Below are 22,886 nucleotides of genomic sequence, written 5' to 3' on the forward strand. Positions count from 1 at the left end.
AAGCAGTTTAATTGATTTGCATATAAATTTGATATCAAAAATGCGCCTGTGCTGCCCTTACCCCACTACTTACATCATTTGCAGGGTTAGAGAAAGCTTTTGACATTGTTGACTGGAATACACTCTTTGAAATGCTGAAAATAGGGGGAGTAAAATACAGGGGGTGAAAGCCTATTTACTTCTTGTACAGTAACTAGATGACAGTTATGAGTCGAGTGGAATGAAAGGGACGCACTGGTTGCAAAGAGATTGAAACAGGTTTGTAGCCTGTCATCAATCTTATTCAATCTGCACATTGAGCTAACAGTAAAGGAAAAAAATTGGAGTTTGCCAGTGACACTGGAGGAGCAGTTGAACGGAATGGACAGTGTCTTGGAAAGATGAACAACAACAAAAATGATTAATGGATTTTAATCGATTAGGAGATACTGAGGGAATTAAAATAGGAAATGAGACACTTCAAGCAGTTGATGAGTGTTGTTATTTGCATAAAGTAGTTGATGAGTTTTGTTACTTAGGCAGCAGAATTACTGATGAAGGCCAAAGTAGAGAGGATATAAAATGTAGACTGGCAATGGCAAGAAAAGCGTTTCTGGAGCAAAGAAATCTGCTAACTTCAAATTTAAATTAAAGTGGTAGGAATTACTTTCTGAAAGCATCTATGTGAAGGGCAGCCATGTATGGATGTGAATCAGGGACGATAAGCAGTTGACCAGAGAAGAAAAGAGGGAGCTTTTGAAATCTGGTGCAACAGAAGAAACTAGAAATATATGGGTACTGAATAGAATTGGGGCGAAAGAAATTTGTGACCCACCCTGACTAGAAGAGGGGATTAGTTGATAGGACACATTCTGAGACATCAAGCGATCACCAGTTTAGCATCAGAGGGAGGTGTGGGTGATAAAAATCGTAGAGGGAGACCAAGAGATGAATACAGTAAGCAGATTCAGAGACATGTAGGCTGCAATAGAGATGAAGAGGCTTGCACAAGTAGCATGGAGAGCTGCATCAAGCCAATCTTCGGACTGAAGACTACGACAACGACATTGAAGCTAGTTATAAGGTCACGTCACACGCTTCCTCATGCTGGGCAGAAGGAAAAAAAATGATCGGAAAAATGTTGACATTAATACCGATGCAGGACTGATCCTTGTTAATGAATATCACAGAAAACGGTGTCTGTCAGGGTATGTGGACTCACAGAACATGCAGCAGCATGTTTCAGAAAATCGCTGACATTCTTTGAAGAGCCGTTGCATACTCTCAAGACTGGTGTTCGATGCCCAATGTCGCAGCGCTGTGCTCGCTTTGTCAAATGGTGAGACACTCGTCGCAGTGCTGCCCGAGGGACAGCACAAGTAGCGTTTTCAATGTTCCGCTGTAGCCCTTCCATTGTGAGAGTATAGTTTGAATACAGTTCACACTTCAGTTTGGCCATAGGTTAAAAATCACAGGCAGAGAGATCAGGCTGTCGACGTGGCCAGGAAGTTGCACTGCCTCTGTTGACTGTCGTCTCCTCCCCGAACACCTCCTGCACTCGGGCGATGTTGCCACGGCGGTGTGAGCTGTTGCCGGGTCTCACCGAAAACGTACATACAGCTGCTCATCTTAGTGAGACGATACGCATATGGAGTAAACTCTGTCTGGCCATCCCGGTTGGCATCGATAGTTTCTTGGAAGTATCGTGTTACAATGCTGATACCAGATATTGCACACCAAACACTGCTCTTCAGATTATGCAACGGCTCTTCAAAGAAACGCCAGACATTTTCTTATGCATAATAGCGCACGTTTTTTGGGTGCACATATTCTGACAGACTGAACCAGGGCTCACCAGAACCAATAAAAAATTAAGATCAAATTCCACTTCACTCAGAAACATCTGGCAGAAATCAAAATGCGAAAACTAGTCTGAACGCTTTAACCCTTGCGTAACAACTCGTTTCCCAGTAGAACATTGATTGAATGAATGAAATACGCTAAAGTTAAGCCTTTGTCTATGAAATGAGATAAAGAAATATCGTCAAATTCCCATCCAATTTTACTTTTGACAGCATTCACGAAAATTTTAGAAAAGGTAATAGACAATCAGCTTCTTCATCACATAACAGCAAATAATATATTGTCATAATAACAATTCAGATTTCTAATAGGTTGTGATATTGAGAAGTTTGTCATCACATACAGTGAGAATGTAGTTAATTCATTAGGCGATAAACTACAGCCTACTGGTAAGTAGTAGGGTACTGGGGGTGCGGGTGCAATTTTGATATCAAATTGATACGTAAATTAATTAAATTGATCAATTAATTATCCCAAAGCCGCATCCATTCCCACCTACAGATGACGCCATGTGCTTTCTCAGCCTACACACGCATCCCAGCCGCCTCCTCCCACCCCCGTCCCCCTCTCTCTCCCCCAGCTACCCTATCGGCGGGAATTTCGTATTTAGGCGGAACTTCCGAATTTTCGTAGCAATTTCTTTGTCCCAGGGCTCCTGACGTCCTATAGCAACCCCCACCAGCGAAGTGGCGGGAAATTTCTGTGGCTCAAAGACTGGTCGTCGTGGACTGAAAGCCCAAGTGCATCCCTCTAACACATTTATACTACCAGAGGCCCAGGGAATTGCCAGTAAATTAAAAATTGCGTTGCCGTTTCCGCGACTCAACCCCTGGTCCTTTGGATGGAAAGCGCAAGTGCATCCCCCAGCAGGTAGAAACTGCCCAGATGCAGGAAAAAGAAGATTATATTAAGTTAGTGTACTTTTTTTGTTGTGAAATTAAAGCAACGGTCGGTCCTAATTACGTAGTTAATCATACAGATCAGTCTTAATTAACAACTATATGGATAGCGCTACATGAGGACTGCCTAAAAACGCATTAAAGCTCAAAAATTGACGATGGCATATAACTTTTGTTATCCTCCTGGGAAAAAAATTCACATTACTACTCGAAACTAGTGGCAGTCACATTCAAACTTTACACTTCACCTCCAAGCTGGCGAGAAAAGGCTGTGCAAGATACTATCTTTTTTTCTGGAGTGAGAAATATATTAATCTGATGAGACGCTGGTGGCAGCGCAGAAGTTATGCCCTTTAGCAAGGTGCATTTAAATTTGCTCACATCCCCTACAGAATCGTTTTGCGACGAGTTTTTCGCTCTTTGCAGGTCTGTAGCACCGTCGAAAATAACGTGTAAGCTGATGAAATCGAGACTTCGCGATTTGTAATAAGCATCCACAGTTGTATGTGTGTAAGTGGCGGACGGTTGCGGTTCTAATGCATAACTTCGTCAATAAATTACCTTGCCTGGGATGCGAACTCTGCAGGTACAGGGAAGGGAAACTCTCACGTTCCAGGATGCCAAGTGCTGTCGACACACTGTCAGCTAACGAATAACTTATTACTAATACAAAAAAACTGAAATGTACAGTTTGTAGATGTCCTGACATGGTTGTGGGGGCGTATCAGAGCTGTAAGGTGTAAACAAAAGTAGCGAGGCTCATCTGGTAAGCAATAAGTGCATACACCTATGGGAAAAAATATCAGAGCAGCAGCAGAGATCAACTCTGTACACATGTCAACTCCCTGTTGCAGATCCCTACACGGTAGAGTGGAAGTCAGATGAAGGTGTAGAACTGTGCCAGAAATTCCATTAAGTGCGACTCTGCATGAGCCTGCAGACAAGCTCTCTGCTGCGCGGGGTAGCCGAGCGGTATATGGCGCCTTGTCAAGGTACGCGCGTCTTTCTCCCCCACCCCACCCCGCCCCACCCCACCCCGTCGGAAGCTCGAGTCCTCCCTCGGGCATGGGTGTGTGTGTGTGTGTGTGTGTGTGTGTGTGTGTGTGTGATGTTCTTGTGTGTAAGCTTAGGGACCGATTACCTCAGTTTCAGCAGTTTGGCCCCATAAGACCTTACCACAAATTTCCAAAACAAGCTCTCTGGCGTGCCGTAGCAATACATGGATTTGTTTTCACACTATGAGTTTCAAATCTGCACCACTCTCTGAGTCTCATACAGCTACGAGGCGACTGTTATTGTACTTTTCATGACCTCCGTATCCAAAATGCATGCTTGCATATCACTGGGAAGAGGGGAATTCTTAAGAATTTTCAGTAGGCTGATGTATAGGACACGCAAATATCCTCGTTTGTAATCAAACAACACATGTTTATTCTGTGCAATCTGAGCATACACATACATAAAAAAATGTGAAGCAATGGCAGGACTTCTTTGAGCAAGAGGAATTCTGCCAGAGCTGTGATGACGCTACTGTGAATAGCAATAAGACTGTTACATCTCCTTTAGTTACTGAACGTGCTGCTTATTTTTGTGCATTTTCGTGCAGCGGGGTGTGGGTGGTACGTCAGTGCATCAGGTATCGAAAATAATCATGTCAGTTTTACTTCACTATTTTTTCTAGTGAGACATAGCTACGTTCGTCAAAACCGAAACTGAAAGTCCCGAGCTCTATGTTCTTATCTCGTGTTTTCTACTGAAAATCTCGTGCTTGTACTCTTCTTAACTTTACTATTACAGAGATCGCCTAAACTTTATTTTAATTTACTTTATTTTATAATTGGTCCTGTGCACAACAAATAACTTACTTGGTCTTTCTGCTGCCACTGCTTGATCTTCTGCATTCCATTATTTAACAAAAACATAAAAAAACTATTATTCATGCTGAGTGCAATGCATGTTCTGTATGGCGGCTCCTGCTGTTGCTGCTGCTGCTGCTGCTTACTACAAATACATATAATTCAGGAGAAAGGATTTGGTCAAATCTAAACTCGATAAATCATAACCCAAACAAGTAATTCCTTTTTTTCCAAAACTATATTCTTAGAGCGATTCTTTCTCATTCAATTAACAAAACGCTGGAAGCTCTTTGAACAATCGCTTCGTATGTAAATCTGCCTCCAGTGGCACTAAAGCAATATTACAAATTAATCAAACTCTTGAGACAGACTGAAATACTTCTCAGTTGAATACGTAGTGAAACAATTCCCTGATAATTACAAAAGAAATCATTGACAAAAATCAATACTTAATTTATTCACCTAACAATGGTTTCCTTTAAGAATTCAACTCCTATCATTATCAAAATTACCGTCTGCTGCTACACACATACACAAACCCTTTTCTGTAAATTAATAAGGACGCTGAAAATTATAAAAAATATCAACTCAATATCAAATCCTGTGTCGCTGATGGCAGCGGCAGTACGGCAGCTCGGCGACGACCCCACACCCAACACACGTGCGCACCACAGCAGGCCGGCTCCTACACTGGCTTCCAAACTGCCACTAATTAATCCGTGCGCTGCGAAGCTCGTAAACAATATCTTAGATTCCAGAGTTTGTGTATGCGCGCTGTAGCCAACTTTTAAATCATAAGAGAGTATTACCAACTCTCAATACTACTGCTAATTATAAGCACAACTGATGTGGTAAGTGTGACTGAGGGTAAGTACGATTCCGATTTGAAAGACGTATAAAATCCATTAATTTCCTAGTAGACAGAACAATAATCTCCGTACTTTGTTGCAGTTGGTTTATAAGCAGCTCGAGTGGTGGATATGCACCATCGGTACCATCCTAGGACACTAGAATAGTGGTAGAAGGAAGTAGGTTATCATTTTAAAGTTTGTTACCATAATAGTTGGTATAGGAGTCGTGCGGGGTGGTTGCTTGTCTGATGGTGGACAAATGTATCCTTTCTTAGAGTATTAAGAGCGTTGCTTTCCGCACGACTAATACTTCGGAAACTTTATGGCATTAACAATATAGTATTTTTAGGTGCAGAACCATGTAACCATAGGAGTGTGTGTTTGCGCTCTACAATCATTTCTCTCATGCTGGTACCTTCCTGATACTGACGCCAGACAATGGAATAATGCTTGATGGCACGGTTGATATACGTTAAACGTTTCAAACTCCATCTGTCTGGACCTCCATCATGTATAAACCGCATGTTTTTTCTTAACTGTCTGATATATCACAGCAACAATCTCATGCCTACTATAAACCGATAAGAGGCGTTGCTCTCCTCGACATGCACGCACCTGAAGAGATCTTGTGCCTTTGGATGGGTTCCATGGGTAATATTCGTGTTACATGGATGATTGGTCAAGGACAATGTGGGAGGTATTTGTCAATCTCTTACTTCATTCTAGAAATGCGAGATTGTGACGCCCATCCACCAAGGAAAGACGGCCAGTCGTAATCGTAAATACTGCACTATGAACGATGTGCTGGAAGTATGTAGTTAACCTAATTGCATCGATATAGGACACTGCTTTTGCAGTCTAGTATATTGTAGCTGCAAAGTCGTGGTGAGGTGATCGAGCGATGATGCACAAATTGGCAGTCATTTTACTGTATTATTGGCTGGCGTTCATACTATGGAACAACTGGTATACTTTGATATGTATGGTCGAATGGATGTACTGCACAGTTATCTAGCTGCAATCGCAATTTAGTATATGGTACTTGCAAAGTAGTGGAGGAGTGATTTAGCGATGATGCAGAAATTGGGAAGTATTCTGTGGTGTCACCGCGAGACACCACACTTGCTAGGTGGTAGCCTTTAAATCGGCCGCGGTCCGCTAGTATACGTCGGACCCGCGTGTCGCCACTGTCAGTAATTGCAGACCGAGCGCCGCCACACGGCAGGTCTAGAGACATATCCTAGCACTCGTCCCAGTTGTACAGCCGATTTTGCTAGCGAAGCTACACTGACAAATACGCTCTCATTTGCCGAGACGATAGTTAGCATAGCCTTCAGCTACGTCATTTGCTACGACCTAGCAAGGCGCCATTACTAGTTAATACTGAGATTGTAAAACCTGTACCGTAAAGAGCGATGTACACCAATTATGGATTAAAGTTAAGTATTCCAAGAGCTTCGTACTTTATTTACTAGACTCAACTCCTTTAACTGTTCCAGACCTCACGCCAGCCTGCGTGAGCTTTAACGCGTGCATTTCGGCCTCCTCTAGCTATACGGTGTTGGCTCTTCTGCCAACACATCATATTCTGCTGTGTCACTGGCTGGCGTTGAAATTACGGAACAACTGGTAAAATTGGTAAAATTGATCACGCTGTCAATTGCGGCGTGTATTACAGTACATCGCCCTATATCAACAGTGACCAACAAGATAACAGTTCCTCTTTTTATTTCTACAACCTCACGCGTGTTGTGAATAGCTCCTTGGGTCGGTGCTCTACAACGAACAGTAATCATATACATGACTGCAAAACAAGAAAACGATGCTTGTCGAAACGGAACACCGAGACATCCTCTGGCCCATCGCTATAGAATATGAGATTAACTGTACAGCTCATCACATTGAGATAGCTTTAGGAAACGCTCTACAATGCCGTGAACGCATCCAGTTTCCATATGTTGCGGTATCTTCCACATTTTTGTCAATGAGAAACGTCGCTTCTGTGTTTTATTTCTACCAACCCGTGTGTTGTGGGAGCTGTATAGTTTATAACTTGAGTTGTTCAGCTTTTTGTGAGAGCCAGAGGATAGAAACGTCTTAATATCGTTTTAGCACGTGACACAATCCTCGAAGTCATGGTAGAAAAACATAGTGTATGGCGGTATTCAAAATTGTAGTCGTACCTTGCTTGGATGTGTTACAGCCGAAAAAAAACAATGTATTAAACTGCTTATGAAGGACAAATACAGGAAATCTCTGATTCTGCTGGAACGGTCTTCCTTCAGTACAGCTGACAAAACTTTACGCAGATCTGTGCAAGCGACTTCGAGCACTGGCCACTGCTGCAATGGGGCGATACATGTACATGTAATATGTTCGATGTCAGCACGCAGACACTACTGTATCTGTTTTTTTGACGTATTGGAAGGGAAAGACGCAGTAAAATCTTTTAGGAGGATCTATTATAAGGAGTGGTATAAGTGGTTATAGTTTGGATGCAGATAGTCCTCTCAAAACTACACCGATTTTGCTCATGAAACTAATAGAAATCGGTTGTACCTGTTCTCGTGAAATCATGACTGTTTTTATTATTGTTGTCATGATTGCTTATTTAAAAAACAGGTGTTATTACAAGTATTGTGTTATTTCATACTTCTTAACCTCTAATTGTAAAGTAGACACCACTTGAATTATAGCTCGTTGTGGAACCTAGAAACGATAGTGCTTTTTTCCCGGCATGTGAGTAGATTCCGTGAAACAGATTGTGATGATCAAATTGCTTACAAAATTAGAACTCAAGAATCTGCTGTATGATAGAAACTTTACAAACATGTCGGTTGAGGTGAGTTATGGAGCAAAAATGTCAAATGTAAGCGCACAGACTAATTGGTTGCGATGTAACTGGAGAGAGAGACAGAGAGAGAGAGAGAGAGAGAGAGAGAGACGCGGTAAAATCTTATAGGAGGTTCTTTCACATGGCAAACTCTCACGATTTGTTTCGTAAACGCAGGTGTGACATAGCCTCGCATTGGTAAATTGCGACTTGGCGTAGTGTGCAAAACAGAAACGTCCTCTTACATTATAGCATGTTGTTGTCGAACGTAAAATGATTGTTTCTTTTCAGACACGTGAGCTAGTGGCTATAAAGAATATACACACTGATTTGAACGCGAAAGACAGTCTCAGGTCGTGTAATTTGTCCATCAAGCTGAAAGAAATTGCTTAACATAGATGCTTTTCCCCCAGAGTTTAAATGCTCGCTATTTATTTATTCCGATGACGGTTTCGAAATAATGAGGACATTCTGCAGTGATCGGTAGTTTTCGTAGCAAAATACTGGAAGTTTTTTTCACAATTTTATGCAGGGTGCACATGGGTAGGCCTCTGATCATTTGTAATCGGTGGTAGGGGCACTTCGTTGGATGTCGCAAAATAAAGAGATGCAGTCGAACATAAGAGCTATACCGATTTTACTCACAAACTAAAAGGAAATGGACTGCGCCTATTTCCGTGGAATGAGGACGTTTACTATCGTCGCGATAGTGTTTTCCTTTTTACAGTACTGGCCATTACAATTGCTACACCAAGAAGAAATGCAGATGATAAACGGGTATTGTAACGCCGGAAATGCATATCCTCCTATTTCCATCTATTGTACTATAAATTTGTTTTCCTTATTTTTGTTACCTGAATATATGACATTTCTGTGTCTTTGCATATTGTAATTGTTTTACTATTTGTATATATATATATTTATGCATTTATGTCGATGTATAATTGGTTGTTTTGTAAATATTATTTGTATTTTTACGCTGGGTCTTGCCTAGGGAAAACTATGCTATCGAACGAATACGTCGATAGATCGTGTGAAGAATCAAAGTGTGTAGGATCTTTGGTAGTGTTAACTCTGCCGCGTGGAGCGCGGGCAGAGAGAGTCTGGCTGGGGTAGTGCAGTGGAGCAGGTGTGTTGTGTGACGCTCCCGCGAGTTGCCGCGCTTTCGGGGTTGGGCAGCATGTAGCTGCGCTCGACGTGCTATGATAGTTTCTGACACGGTGTCGCGGACGGGAAGCATTAGCTGGCGCACATCAAGAGCCCGTTTCGTCTGGTGACCGTGTCGAGAAGAAGCTTCTGCAACAGCGACGGCCGACAAAGAGTGACTGTCGCCACCTCCTCGATCGATGGCTTCAAACCTTCAATCAACCAACAAGGAAGACTGGAAGCACGTAAATTTTTAGAACTGTATGGCAGACCTCAGCTTTTCAAACTTTTAAAATTGTTGCATCACAAAATTACAGCAACTTAGCATGAACCTTTGTTGCTCATTGTGGCAATTACATTGCCAAGCAGGGTCCCTTCCTTTTCCGAAATGAACCCGAGTGTTGTTGAAATTCAATCGCCAGCATTAAAGTAATATTATAGAATTTTACTGCTTTAATCTCAAAGTTCAGTTAAAGTATTCATAGCTGGCTACAATATTTAGATTACACAAGCACGAATTAAGAGTGCGGGTTTTGTTACCGTATTTTAGCTTACCTGTGACTGCAGCTCAGCTTGGTACGTACTAAATTTTACTATTGTTAATTGTTCAGAATCATTTAATTCTAGTTCAAAGTTAAATCTCTTATTTCTAAATTGCGTAGATTCAAGTAGCTTTTGAAATGATTGTTCAGGTAGTCCAAGACTAACTGTATTTTACTGAACTTCGATGTGCTTCAGAAAGATAGCTGTCTATTAACTTCAGTCACTAAATTAACTTTCGATTTTCCTGTTTTATTAATTCTTTTGCTAAATTAAGTCAGAGTGTAGCGAAATTTATTACTTCTGACAAACTTTCAGTTTTCACACTGCACATGTCAACCTTCAGTTGCCACGCTTCTAGTGCTAATTATATGTGTAATAACCTTTCTTTTTCAGTTACTATAGTAATTGTCCTTAGGACTGGCGACCGTAATTTCCTCCAAATCTCAAATATCTAATTACCACTAGTTAATTGTTAACGTAACGACCTCACATTTACTTTCTTTATTAACTTTACCCCTTTTCAAAATTAATTTCCACCAGTTTCATTTGCATTTTTCCTTTCATTTAGATGTAACCCTTTCCTCCCTCTTTACCGACAAATTAACTTCAGTGACGATTGCTTTTCCCAAATTTCCATTAGGTACATGCGGTTTAATTTTTCACTGTCATTAAAGTCGATAAGTGAGGGGGAGGTTACAGTATTCATTGGACAAAAATATTACACTAGAACTGACATGTGATTACATTTTCACGCAATTTGGGTGCACAGATCCTGAGAAATCAGTACCCAGAACAACCACCTCTGGCCGTAATAACGGCCTTGATACGCCTGGGCATTGAGTCACACAGCTTGGATGGCATGCACAGGTAAGCCGCCCATGCAGCTTCAACACGATACCACAGTTCATCAAGGGTAGTGACTGGCGTACTGTGACGAGCCACTTGCTCGGCTACCATTGACCAGACGTTTTCAGTTAGTGAGAGAGCTGAAGAATGTGATGGCCAGGGCAGCAGTCGAACATTTTCTGTATCCAGAAAGGCCCGCACAGGACCTACAAAATGCGGTCGTCCATTGTTGTTGTTGTTGTGGTCTTCAGTCCTGAGACTGGTTTGATGCAGCTCTCCATGCTACTCTTTCCTGTGCAAGCTCCTTCATCTCCCAGTACCTACTGCACCGTACATCCTTCTGGATCTGCTTATTGTAGCCATCTCTTGGTCTCCCTCTACGATTTTTACCCTCCACGCTGCCCTCCAATGCTAAATTTGTGATCCCTTGACGCCTCAGAACATGTCCTACCAACCGATCCCTTCTTCTAGACAAGATGTGCCACAAACTTTTCTTCTCCCCAATCCTATTCAATACCTCCTCAATAGTTACGTGATCTACCCACCTAATCTTCAACATTCTTCTGTAGCAATACATTTCGAAAGCTTCTATTCTCTTCTTGTCCAAACTATTTATCGTCCATGTTTCACTTCCATACATGGCTACACTACATACAAATACTTTCAGAAACGACTTCCTGACACTTAAATGTATATTCGATGTTAACAAATTTCTCTTCTTCAGAAACGCTTTCCTTGCCATTGCCAGTCTACATTTTATATCCTCTCCACTTCGACCATCATCAGTTATTTTGCTCCCCAAATAGCAAAACTCCTTTACTACTTTAAGTGTCTCATTTCCTAATCTAATTCCCTCAGCATCACCTGACTTAATTTGACTACATTACATTATCCTCGTTTTGCTTTTGTTGATGTTCATCTTATATCCTCTTTTCAAGACACTGTCCATTCCGTTCAACTACTCTTCCAAGTCCTTTGCCGTCTCTGACAGAATTACAATGTCATCGGCGAACTTCAGAATTTTTTATTTCTTCTCCCTGGATTTTAATACCTACTCCAAATTTTTCTTTTGTTTCCTTTACTGCTTGCTCAATATACAGATTGAATAACATCGGGAAGAGGCTACAACCCTGTCTCACTCCCTTCCCAACCACTGCTTCCCTTTCATGCCCCTCGACTCTTATAGCTGCCATCTGGTTTCTGTACAAATTGTGAATAGCCTTTCGCTCCCTGTACTTTACCCTGCCACCTTTAAAATTTGAAAGAGAGTATTCCAGTCAACATTGTCAAAAGCTTTCTCTAAGTCTACAAATGCTAGAAACGTAGGTTTGCCTTTCCTTAATCTTTCTTCCAAGATAAGTCGTAGGGTCAGTATTGCCTCACGTATTCCAACATTTCTACGGAATCCAAACTGATCTTCCCCGAGGTCGGCTTCTACAAGTTTTTCAATTCGTCTGTAAAGAATTCGCATTAGTATTTTGCAGCTGTGACTTATTAAACTGATAGTTCGGTAATTTTCACATCTGTCAACACCTGCTTTCTTTGTAATTGGAATTATTATATTCTTCTTGAAGTCTGACGCTCTTTTTCCTGTCTCATACATCTTACTCAACAGATGGTAGAGTTTTGTTAGGACTGGCTCTCCCAAGGCCGTCAATAGTTCTAATGGAATGTTGTCTACTCCCAGGGCCTTGTTTAGACGCAGGTCTTTCAGTGCTCTGTCAAACTCTTCACGCAGTATCGTATCTCCCATTTCATCTTCATCTACATCCTCTTCCATTTCCATAATATTGTCCTCAAGTACATCGCCATTGTATAGACCCTCTATATACTCCTTCCACCTTTCTGCTTTCCCTTCTTTGCTTAGAACTGGGTTTCCATCTGAGCTCTTGATATTCATACAAGTGACTCTCTTTTCTCCAAAGGTGTCTCTTATTATCCTGTAGGTAGTATCTATCTTACCCCTAGTAAGATAAGCCTCTACATCCTTACATTTGTCCTCTAGCCATGCCTGCTTAGCCATTTTGCACTTTCTGTCGAACTCATTTTTGAGACGTTTGTATTCCTTTTTGCCTCCTTCATTTACTGCATTTTTATATTTTCTCCTTTCCTCAATGAAATTCAATATTTCCTCTGTTACCCAAGGATTTCGACTAGCCCTCTTCTTTTTACCTACTTGATCCTCTGTTGCTTTCACTACTTCATCCCTCAGAGATCCCCTTTCTTCTTCTATTGTATTTCTTTCCCCCATTCCTGTCCATTGTTCCCTTATGCTCTCCCTGAAACCCTGTACAACCTCTGGTTTAGTCAATTTATCCAGGTCCTATCTCCTTAAATTCCCACCTTTTTACAGTTTCTTCAGTTTTAATCTACATTTCATAACCAATAGATTGTGGTCAGAGTCCACATCTGCCCATGGAAATGTCTTACAATTTAAAACCTGGTTACTAAATCTCTGTCTTACCATTATATAATCTATCTGATACCTTTTAGTATCTCCAGGATTCTTCGATGTATACAACCTTCTTTTATGATTCTTGAACCAACTGTTATCCTGCTGAAATGTAGGGTTTCGCAGGTATTGAATGAAGGGTAGAGCCACGGGTGGTAACACACCTGAATTGTAACGTTCACTGTTCAAAGTGCCGTCAATGCGAACAACAGGTGACCGAGCCGTGTAACAAATGGCACCCCATACCATCACGGCGGGTGATACGCCAAACACGGATGCGACCATCATGATGCTGTAAACAGAACCTGTATTCATCCGAAAAAAGACGTTTTGCCATTCGTCAACCCAGGCTCGTCGTTGAGTACACCATCGCAGGCGCTCCTGCGTGTGATGCAGCGTCAAGGATAACCGCAGCCATGGTCTCCAAGCTGATAGTCCATGCTGCTGCAAACGCCGTCGATTTGTTCGCGCAGATGGTTGTTGTCTTGAAAACGTCCCCGTCTGTTCACTCAGGGATCGAGACGTGGCTGCACGAACCGTTACAGCCATGCGGATAAGATGCCTGTCATCTCGACTGCTAGTGATACGAGGCCGTTGGGATCCAGCACGGCGTTCCGTATTACCCTCCTGAACCCACCGATTCCATATTCTGCTAACAGTTATTGGATCTCGACCAACGCGAACAGCAATGTCGCGATACGATAAACCGCAATCGCAATAGAGTACAATCCGACCTTTAGCAAAGTCGGAACCGTGATGGCACGCATTTGTCCTCCTTACTCATCACAACAACGTTTCACCAGGCAACGCCGGTCAACTGTTGTTTGTGTGTGAGAAATCGGTTGAAAACTTCCCTCATGTCAGCACGTTGTAGGTGTCTCCACCGGCGCCACCCTTGTCTGAAAGCTCTGAAAAGCTAATCGTTTGCATGTCACAGCATCTTCTTCCTGTCGGTTAAATTTCGCGTCTGTAGTACGTCATCTTCGGGGTGTAGCAATTTTAATGGCCAGTAGTGTAAGAGATGCTTGATTATAAGAGTTGCGTTGACGTTAAATAAAGTGTTCTCCATCACTTGAACGACAGGCCCATTGGAGGCGCCGAGGTGCGTGCCTAGTATGTGTGTCGCTGATGCAGCTGAGCCCCCTGACCAGGGCGGCCGCGTGTGGTGGCTGCGCAGTGTCGCTATATTTTAGACCAGGGGCGGGCAGGAATCCTGCACATGTGCGGTGCACTTGCACGCGTGCAGTTAACAGGTGTTCCGCGTGCACACAGGGGCAAGCTGGCCACCCGCTTATCTCCCATCCCCACCATACCTTCTGTCCGCTCCTTCCTCTGTAATGCGTTCTGTTTCCTAGCTTGCTTTATTGAGTGAACGAATAAGGTTAGTAGGAGTGCTTGAAAGAAATCATGGTTTGAAAGAGTACCTATTACCTATGATACGTTTTATTTAATTATCCCAGGTGGAGTTTACAATACGTTTAATATCTGGAACAAAATTTCTACATACAGACAAACACAAACAGTTACGTAAATTTTCATCACTGATGTTTGCTCTTAACCGAGACTTATTAATTCAGCAAATGGTTTTCCAGCTCTCGCTATATTAAGTGCAGTGTTATAACTTGCACTTACCGCTGTGCTATTATTGTTGTCGTCCTGAAAACTTGAAAACAGTGCTCCATAAAATGTTAGATCAGTTAGATGAGACACATGACGAGAGAAAGTCGCAGATCTCTCGTGACAACAGCAACTACGACAAATTCACTGTGGTACTTAACTGCTGTGGTCATCAGTTCCCTAGAACGTAGAACTACTTAAACCTAACTGACCTAAGGACATCACACACATCCATGCCGGAGGCAGGATTCGAACCTGCGACCATAGCGGTTCCGCGGTTCCAGACTGTAGTGCCTAGAACCGCCCGGCCACTCCGGCCGGCCAACTACGACAGATTCATCCGGTATCGTCAGATCGCTCTTCTTAAGCTCAGTCAATTCCCCATCCGCTCAGAATCCGACAATAAATTGTACTCGTCCTTGTGAAATTTATTATAATGGCCTTCAATACTAAACTTCCGTTGACCAGCGAGAATACTGCCACATATTAAACATTTCGAATTTTCACGTTTTTGCACAAAGAAAAAATGATTCTCCCATTACTTTTTAAAATATAGCAAATCTCCACTTCTCCGTTTCTTGAAATACAACGTTCACTACATAGTGCTCGCTTCGCATCAACGTCCGCAGCTTAGCCTGGCACTACACTGCCGCAACCTGCCGGCTGTCGCCACAGCCCCGGTCGACGGGGTCAGGGATTTCACCTGCCTCGAGATGACTGGGTGTTTGTGTTGTCCTCATCATTTCATCATCATCCAGGAAAGTGGCGAAATTGGACTGAGCAAAAGATTGGGTAATTGTACGGGCGCTGATAACCACGCAGTTGAGCGCCCCACAAACCAAACATCATCATCATCAGCCCCGGTCGACGCCTGCACGCGAGCAGCACACGTGCAGCGCTGTGCGCTCATGAGGCGCGTGCAACGTTTGCCCGCCCCTGTTTTAGACGAACAAGGTGCACTTGGGGTAGCCGTCCGTTTACCTCCTATTGTTTAGCTGGCTATAGGTGCTGTTGTGTTGGCAAAGGACCGTCGCCGCGAGGTGGTCAGCGACCGCAGGGACCTCTTGCTGCGCTGGATGGGCGACAGCCCGCCAAGCAGGACGCGTCTGCAGCAGGTGGACGTGTGGAAAAGCGATCTGGAGCGTTCTCTGGAATTTCGTTGTTGTTTCAGAGGGGTGCAGCCTTTCCGAGAAATACATTTATCTGATTGCAGGAAGTGTTCTCTTCTTTTGTCTATCTGTGACTGATTTCTGCCGACAAGAGACAGTATATCAATGCCCCCAGAAGAAACTGTTTGTGGGCCATGAGCAGCAAGATAGAACATGCTTCCATCCCTACCTACAGTGATGGAGAGAGGGATGAGGGGTGGAAGGTGGATAAGATTGCCTCCAAGCTGGTCAGTTCGCGCGTGTTCATTGAGAAGAAGAGGCACTGAACTACGAACCCCTCTGACGTCTATTGGGACGACGATTTTCCCCAGTTCGTGTGTTGCATTATGACTCATTCATTTCGAGTGCTGGTTTTTTTCATGACAATGTCCAAGTGTAATTAGAACAGTAATGCATTTTTCCATCAGTTATAGTAGCATATATTGGCTTCGATCACCTGGGCTGCAGGGTCATTGTGGAGCAAGCATCTGTAGTGAACTCTGACGTCACACAGCGATAGGTACAGTCCTCGGCTGTATGCTCACATGTAATACGCTTACTATATTCCTCTCAGACACAAGCATGTTGTCAGTTGAAGATTGTACCTTACACCTCAGCCTTTTTCCCGCCACCTTTGAGGTGAAGGGTAGAGAGTGAGTGTGCCTGCCACTAGTTTCGACTGGTACTGAAATTTTTTGTGGCACTTTGTATGGTATCGTCAATTTTTGGGCTGTATTGCGATTTTAGGCAGTCTTTGAGTAGCAATGTGCTAGAGCTGATCTGTGTAATTATGCAATTAGGACCGAGCTTCAGTTCCCCAACCAAAATAAAGTATACCAACCTAACATTCCTCTCCTGCATCTAAGCAGTTTTTAAGTGTTTGGAGATGGGCTTTCTGTCCAAAGGCCCAGGCTTTGAGTCCCAGAACAGGTGGCGCCATTTTTAAGTGCCTGCCAATTCCATGTGCCTAAGGTGTTGTAATTGTGTTAGAGGGGTGCACTTGGGCTTTCCATCCAGGAGGACCAGGTTTCGAGTACCAGAAAGGGCACCATGTTTTTAATTTCCCGTGGGGTGGGACGTCAGCACAACCCTGGGACAAAGAAATTCCCACTAAAATTCGAAATTCCAGTCAAAATTCGAAATTCCTGCCTATATTCGAAATTCCCATCAAAATTAGAAATTCTCACCAATAGGGTAGATGTAGGAAAGGGAGGGAGAAGGGTGGGGAGGGGGCTGGGAACCACGTGCAGGCTCAGAAAAACACATGACGTCATCTGGGAGTGGGGTTGGGCCTGGTTGAGGGTGAGGTAATTATCAATTTTATTATTGTAGATCAGTTTGATATCAAAATTGCACCAGCACCCCCAGTATCCTACTACTCTGGTATAATTTGTCATCAGTCAAAGGGATTTGACTATGTAAATCATAATACCTTTTTAAGTCGATTAGAATATTACATTGTAACAGGGAATACTGCAAAAATTGTTCAAATCCTATATCCCTGAGAGTAAACAAAGGGTGCCATTAGGATATAGACATGTATTAAGCTATCAGCTGACATCGTACTGGGTAACTAATTACATGAGTTGTCCCACAAGGTTCCATCTTAGGGCCCTTACTTTTTCTTGAGTGTGTCAGTTACTTTTCATCTGTAACATTACCAGATGCCAAGTTTGTTTTGTTAGCAGATGATACAAACATTGAAATAAATAGAAAATCAAAATTACTTTTAGAAAGCTCTGTTTCTGAAATTTTCTTGGATATTAATAAATTCTCCCTAGCCCATTCTTTAGCCACAAACTTTGAAAAAGCACACTACATGCAGTACAGAACTTGTAAGATGGTTCTCACCAATACACGCCTAAACAGATAGACTACAAACAGATAGAAGAATTTGACACTGTTAGATTGTTCAGGTCATAACTTGATAATAAATTCAAATGGTAAGAGCATACCACAGAACTGCTGAAGCGGCTAAGCAAATCTCTGTTTGCAGTCCGAACACTGTCAGACATAGGTGATATAAAAATAAAATAGCTTACTTCGATTCTATAATATCACTTGGGATTATTTTTGTGATAAATAATCAAACCATGCTAAGGTTTTCTGTGCGTAAAAACGTGTAATAGGAATTATTTGTGGCGCGAACTCAAGAACATCCTGCAAAGGCCTGTGTAGGGAAGTAGGGATATTAACTGCTGCTTCCCAATATATTTATCCCTTTATGAAATTTGTCATTAAAAATATATCTCTTCTTCAAACCAATAGCTCAGCTCATGGAATCAGTACTAGAATTAATACTAATCTGCACAAAGATTTAGAGTCATTTCCTTTGTTCGAAAAAGGTGTTCATTATTCAGGAACACATATTATCAATAAGTTGCCAGCAGTCTTAAAAAGTTAAGCTTATAATCAAATTTATTTTAAGAGGAGTCAGAGTGATTTGTTAGTGGCCAATTCCTACCCCACTGATGAATTTCTTTTTTGTGTGTGTTACTAATAATATCAAATTATGTGAATACTAGAAGAATCTGACTCCTGTACAAATTCATTGCAGTAAAGCGTTGACTGTATAAGTGCTATAATGTGATTTTTCTATTTGATGATGCATGGCTACAATAGCTTAGGCGCTATCATATGCACCTGAGTGTTCTGAACATTTATGTGTTTTGTGACAAGGTTTTTTAGCTTTTAAATGAAAAAAATGTTTAAAACATTTTTTATTTATTCCACATCCATGACGATCACTTAACTTCGGATTTGTGGAAAGTATATTTGTTTTTCTTTGTAAATGTCTGTTGTGTATTCCTGTTTTTTTTTTTCTGACACGTCGTACATCCTGAAGGATTTTCTCATTGTGGGTCTATTGGAGCGAAATGCATTTCTACTGTAATAGAATATAAACAGCAAATTTGTAAGGACACAGATGGTAGGGTTTCGACACGACGATCTCTTAAACCCCACTTGCAAAGATTACCGGGGTTGAGATTTCATCGGAGTTTGTTGCAGGCTTTCGTGCATTCGAGCATTGTTTTACGGTGTCCAAACTCTTTTAGGATAGTTGCGGTTTTTATTCGCTACGGAACCCGTGTTGCGCTATTTCGCCACTAATTTTTGGATTGCGGAATTGTTTTGCCAAAACACATCCAATCTTATACTCTCGTGCGAATAGTTAAACACATGTTTTCACGAACTACGCTTCGCAGAATACTCGACAATGAACACGCCCTGTTTTATTGTGAACTCTTTTTTGCGTTACATTTAATTGGTCTCCAAACACGTCTGCCTCTCTCACTCACTCGAATGTAATGTTACAGTAAATTAGTCGGGACAGAGCACCTGGAAACGAGCGTGTGCAGACACACAACTTATTGGTGGGTCGAAACCACGTTTTCCAGCACTTCCTGTGATGGGTACTCCTCCTGTTCGTTAACAAGTAAGCCGGCCGGTGTGGCCGTGCGGTTAAAGGCGCTTCAGTCTGGAACCGCGTGACCGCTACGGTCGCAGGTTCGAATCCTGCCTCGGGCATGGATGTGTGTGATGTCCTTAGGTTAGTTAGGTTTAATTAGTTCTAGGCGAGTGATGACCTCAGAAGTTAAGTCGCATAGTGCTCAGAGCCATTTAACAAGTAACACTTCCGGGTGAGTCGTACAAACATTTTCCGGGGTAGTTTTATTGTGCCCACGCTGTTCGCTGAAACGTTGCATCCCTACACTTGCGAGTTTCTCATGCGAAGCAAGAGGACCACGTGACTCCCACCGAGGGACGTGCAGCGGGAGAAATGTTTTATCGGCTATGCAAACTGGAATAGCGCGAGGGGTGTAGCAGTGACAGGGAAACCGCATTTTGAAAGCTGGAACAGATGTTTCCATGGAATGCTTGTCGAGGCAATACGCATAGAATGTCTTGACTAGTCTGGTTGCGACGAAAAGCCGCTGCAGGCCTGGATGACTGTCAAAGTAAAGGTCACGATTATCATATTTTCTTTAGCGATCGCATGCACAATGGACAGAAAACGAGTCACCTTCAAAAGACTGCACGCGAACACCGTATCAACCGCTTCATTTCAGCGATGAAAAGAGTCGACACGTTTCTTCAGATGTGCTATATTCTACAGAATTACGTTCCGTAGTATTGCCAGGCTGCGAGCACGATGACTGCTACGTTTCACCCATTGTTCCAAATTGCCACTATTATTTTCTGTGGGCATTATATTGGATGATTTAGCAGGTCAGTCGACTTCCATTCTTTATCACCAGGTTTTGTGCCACTGTGCTGGGATAAATACCAAATATCGTCCGTGCGTCCCGGCAGACATCTTGGCGCTATTCGGTGGCGGTAGGCCGGGTTTTTGCTCTCTCCCTTCCTTCTGATAGGTAACAACGACAAAACAATCTTCAAACTCTACATGGACTTCTCATAATCATCTACACTCAACGTTTCACGAAGGAAAGTGCAATTCCGCATGACTTAACTTTTGCACGAGGCTTTATTGCGACACAGTAGAAATTTATAAAAACAAAAATAATTTCGGTGGAAACGAGAAGTCGCACGGAATGAGGCAACGAGAACGAAGCGTACCGTAAGTCATATCGTACCATTTACGCGTTGGCTAAATAGGTCCCCACTGAGAAGATATGTCTTTACGTGTCCGTAGTGGCATGAGCTACTGCAACTCGTCAGCAGTATTTTACGATTTACACTCGACGCAGACAGTTGGGGTACGCTGATTCCGTCCTGGGGGTACGGGGTGGAGGCAGGAAGGACATCCGGCCATCCCTAAAACTAACCTCGCCAAATCCATTGCAATCACGCCGACCCTGCAATCGGTGCGGTACTGTGGCGTAAGCGAAAGAAAAAAAAAGTGTCATGAGCTACTGTTAAGAATACATAACAGTCGCCAGCATTCTACATTGAAACTTCCGGGGTAAGGACAATTTCCGCCAATATTGATATTCCTGCAGTTGTTTAAATTATAGATTGGACGAGAACTCCGATCTGGTTCGAAGGTTTTCGCAGATAAAACTCACCAACGGAGGCAGCGGAACCAGCTCACATTCCGCCAGACTGCCCCAGTGTTCCAGGGCGACTGTACTAGTGAGTGGAAAGTTTGACTCAAAAACCCACCTCAGGCTTAGTGTAATTCATTCAACAGAAGAGGAATTTCGGTACATTTTAGGGCTGTTTGACAGAAGGTCTAACAGGTGAATATCAAGAACGGTTTCGTTGGTAGAAACTGAGCATCCTAGTTCGAAAGAAGGTTTGAGGTTAACGTCCCCGAGTGGAGGTTTTTAAGAGTTGGAATGCTTTGGAACTATTTGGACAGGGTTGTTTTGAAAGGCCATGCTACCTTTCGTTTGAAGAGACGTAGGAAAATCACGGAGGCCGCACACTGAGATGATTGGCAGAACACATATTCCCTACCCGCTGAGCTATCTTTCTCCCTTTACTACACTATTCTGCAAAACACAGAGACGAAAATAACTTTCACAGGATATGTCACTATGAAGTAACATAGCTCGATGGAACTTGGAACGTGCGTAAAAAGGACTGCTACAGTATAGTACTACACATAGTACGCGAAATAACTTGCCCCCCCCCCCCCTTCTAACAGCCGTGTACCGCAAGTCTCTGAGGAACGGAAGGTTCCAAATGATTGGAAAAGAGCACAGGTAGTCCCAGTCTTCGAGAAGGGTCGTCGAGCAGATGCGCAAAACTATAGATCTATATCTCTGACATCGATCTGTTGTAGAATTTTAGAACATGTTTTTTGCTCGCGTATCATGTCTTTTCTGGAAACCCGGAATCTACTCTGTAGGAATCAACGTGGATTCCGGAAACAGCGATCGTGTGAGACGCAACTCGCTTTATTTGTTCATGAGACCCAGAAAATATTAGATACAGGCTCCCAGGTAGATGCTATTGTTCTTGACTTCCGGAAGGCGTTCGATACAGTTCCGCACTGTCGCCTGATAAACAAAGTAAGAGCCTACGGAATATCAGACCAGCTGTGTGGCTGGATTGAAAAGTTTTTAGCAAACAGGTCACATAATGTTGGTCTCAATGGAGAGACGTTTCCAGACATTAAAGTAACCTCTGGCGTGCCACAGGGGAGTGTTATTGGGCCATTGCTTTTCACAATATATATAAATGACCTAGTAGATAGTGTCGGAAGTTCCATGTGGCTTTTCGCGGAAGATGCTGTAGTATACAGAGAAGTTGCAGCATTAGAAAATTGCAGCGAAATGCAGGAAGATCTGCAGCGGATAGGCACTTGGTGCAGGGAGTGGCAACTGATCCTTAACATAGACAAATGTAATATATTGCTAATACATAGAGAGAAGGATCCTTTATTGTTTGATTATATGATAGCGGAACAAACACAGTTACTTCTGTAAAATATCTGGGAGTATGTGTGCGGAACGATTTGACGTGGAATGATCATATAAAATTAATTGTTGGTAAGGCGGGTACCAGGTTGAGATTCATTGGAAGAGTCCTTAGAAAATGTAGTCCATCAACAAAGGAGGTGGCTTACAAAACACTCGTTCGACCTATCCTTGAGTATTGCTCATCAGTGTGGGATCCGTACCAGGTCGGGTTGACGGAGGAGATAGAGAAGATCCAAAGAAGAGCGGTGCGTTTCGTCACAGGATTATTTGGTAGGCGTGATAGCGTTACGGAGTTGTTTAACAAACTCAAGTGGCAGACTCTGCAAGAGAGGCGCTCTGCATCGCGGTGTAGCTTGCTGTCCAGGTTTCGAGAGCGTGCGTTTCTGGATGAGGTATCGAATATATTGCTTCCCCTTACTTTTACCTCCCGAGGAGATCACGAATGTAAAATTAGAGAGAAT

Source organism: Schistocerca cancellata, chromosome 8 (assembly GCF_023864275.1).
Source record: "Schistocerca cancellata isolate TAMUIC-IGC-003103 chromosome 8, iqSchCanc2.1, whole genome shotgun sequence".
Lineage (NCBI taxonomy): Eukaryota > Metazoa > Arthropoda > Insecta > Orthoptera > Acrididae > Schistocerca > Schistocerca cancellata.